The sequence below is a fragment of the Harmonia axyridis genome, chromosome X (assembly GCF_914767665.1).
Source record: "Harmonia axyridis chromosome X, icHarAxyr1.1, whole genome shotgun sequence".
Lineage (NCBI taxonomy): Eukaryota > Metazoa > Arthropoda > Insecta > Coleoptera > Coccinellidae > Harmonia > Harmonia axyridis.
Window position 1 is genome coordinate 37893984 of NC_059508.1, and position 2500 is coordinate 37896483.

General features: G+C 45.9%; 1 non-coding gene across 1 annotated transcript in view; it reads left to right on the plus strand.

Annotated features, from left to right (window-relative positions):
* The first annotated feature begins 2330 nt into the window (after nucleotides 1–2330).
* LOC123687242 overlaps nucleotides 2331–2500 on the plus strand; it is a 1905-nt gene continuing 1735 nt past the window's right edge. Inside the window, exon 1 of the ribosomal RNA XR_006748978.1 lies at nucleotides 2331–2500. This exon is cut by the window's right edge and continues 1735 nt beyond it. This is a non-coding gene — a ribosomal RNA (small subunit ribosomal RNA).

Below are 2500 nucleotides of genomic sequence, written 5' to 3' on the forward strand. Positions count from 1 at the left end.
GATCTCACCGATGCACCACGTGAACTGGATCTTACCGATGCAGAACGTGAATTGGATCTTACCGATGCACCACGTAAACTCGATCTTACCGATGCACCACGTAATCTCGATCTTACCGATGCACCACGTGAACTGGATCTTACCGATGCAGAACGTGAACTCGATCTTACCGATGCACCACGTAAACTAGGGCTGACCGATGCATCACGTAAACGACGATCGAGAGGCGCGAAAGGACGTGAACGTTTTTCATTATAAAAATTGAAATAAATGATAAATAATGATTCTGATTGTTGATTATCGTTTTTAATATGCATTAGTAGGCAACCAAATGAAATTTGAGGAAATTCCGATAACAGAAAATTTTTTCGAAAAAAAAAAAAATTCATGAAATCCTCGGTCATCGCAAAATATTTACCATATTCTGTTCGATAATCAACGTATATTTAAGAAGGAATCATATCTGTATCTATCTTGGTTCAAATTTTGTATCGGAACATTTTGACCAAAGTCCGAGCTTCGGCCGAAACAGACACCGCTGACCTGGCCTATCGATCGACCGAGAGTCGGGGATAGAGCGTAAGTGTTGTCTGGAGGGGAACCCTGTGCTCTCCTGACATATATAGGGAAGGTGGTCGCGTTGGGCGATGCAGAACGTTTGGATCGGGAATTATATTTTTGGTTCAGCTATTGGAATATGGTTTATTGTTGGTATATATTGGCGAAATAACGTTCTTACTGACTGGGGATATTCATAAAAATGAGTCCGGAGATTTTCAGATCGAAGTCCGAGTGATCCGACTTGGAAGGCGTGTTGGGTGGGTCGAGATGGCTTAGATCGATCAGACGAGGCGGGCTAAGTGTTGACGTCATGCATCGGTCCATTTTCAGATTGAGTCCGAGTAATCCGACTTTGAAAGAGTGTTGGGTGCGTCGAGACTGTTTAGATAGATCGGACGAGGCGGACTAGGTGTTAACGACATGCATCGGTATATTTTCTGATCGGAGTCCGAAGAAATCGGCCCTAGTAGGCGCAGCGGACGGTCGAGACGGCCTCGGTGGGTCGGATCGATCGGGAAAAGTTTGCTAAATCGTGTCTGGAGGGGAACCTTGGGTTCTCCTGACATATATAGGGGATAAGGTTTGGGTGAACGATTCTTCACGTAAAAGTTGAGTAATTTATTTTTCGATAAGCTTTTGGATATTGATGAGAAGTATATGTATATCTTCGATTAAAAGAATTCTTACCGTCTCGATGTATATTATATTAGATATATAAGAAATAGTTAACGTGATGCATCGGCCGATTTCCGGATCGGAGTTCGAGAGATGCGACTTTCGATGCGCGATGGGTGGATCGAGACGGCCTAGATCGATCGGACGAGGCGGACTAGGTGTTAACGACATGCATCGGCGGATTTTCTGATCGGAGTCCGAAGAAATCAGCTCTAGTAGGCGCGGCGAACGGTCGAAACGGCCTCGATCGATCGGACGAGGCGGACTAGGTGTTAACGACATGCATCGGCGGATTTTCTGATCGGAGTCCGAAGAAATCAGCTCTAGTAGGCGCGGCGAACGGTCGAAACGGCCTCGGTGGGTCGGATCGATCGGGAAAAAGTTTGCTAAATCGTGTCTGGAGGGGAATCCGGGGTTCTCCTGACATATATAGAAGGGGTGGAGAATGGGTCCTGTCCTAGACTGTTTGGAGTTCTTTTTAGGATGATATTCAGTTGGTAAGTGGTAGACCCGAATCCGACCTCGGCGTTTGGGTACTGGCAAGGTGTGTTGGTTTCGGCTTTCGCATCTTGGGTCGCTTTCGTCAACCTCATGCAGCGAGGTCGCGGTCCGCTTCGTCTCTTTGTAGTCGAATGGCCTTTAAGCGACCAACCTTAAAATCGTGATCCTCTGCCCGTTGCGGGTTATGTTCACAAAAAATTTGCAACCACTCAATTCGTTCCGAGCGACAAATATTGTTGAATCTCGAATCACCGTGTCGTTATATTCACATGTATAGCGAAGGGTCGAGATGGAATGTGTATAAGAAATTAGTTGATAGCCGGGGGTTCGTATTATATATGGACGCCTTGGCGAGGGATTGTTTCTAGAAACTTTCTCATTTTTGATCGGTGTTTTGTCCGAGATGATGATGATGTATATATAGCTTGAGTCTCATGCTGACTGGGGGCTGTTACGTCGTTTCGTCGAGGACTTGCACTTACTGATGTGCGGCGCTAGTCGAAGTCAATCGACATGGCTAGTGCCACATGACGAGAGGCGAACGGGTTTGGCCATACCGGCAATCTCGTGGACCGATCGTATAAGCACGCAGTTCCCTGGTTGATCCTGCCAGTAGTCATATGCTTGTCTCAAAGATTAAGCCATGCATGTCTCAGTACAAGCCAAATTAAGGTGAAACCGCGAAAGGCTCATTAAATCAGTTATGGTTCCTTAGATCGTACCCACATTTACTTGGATAACTGTGGTAATTCTAGAGCTAATA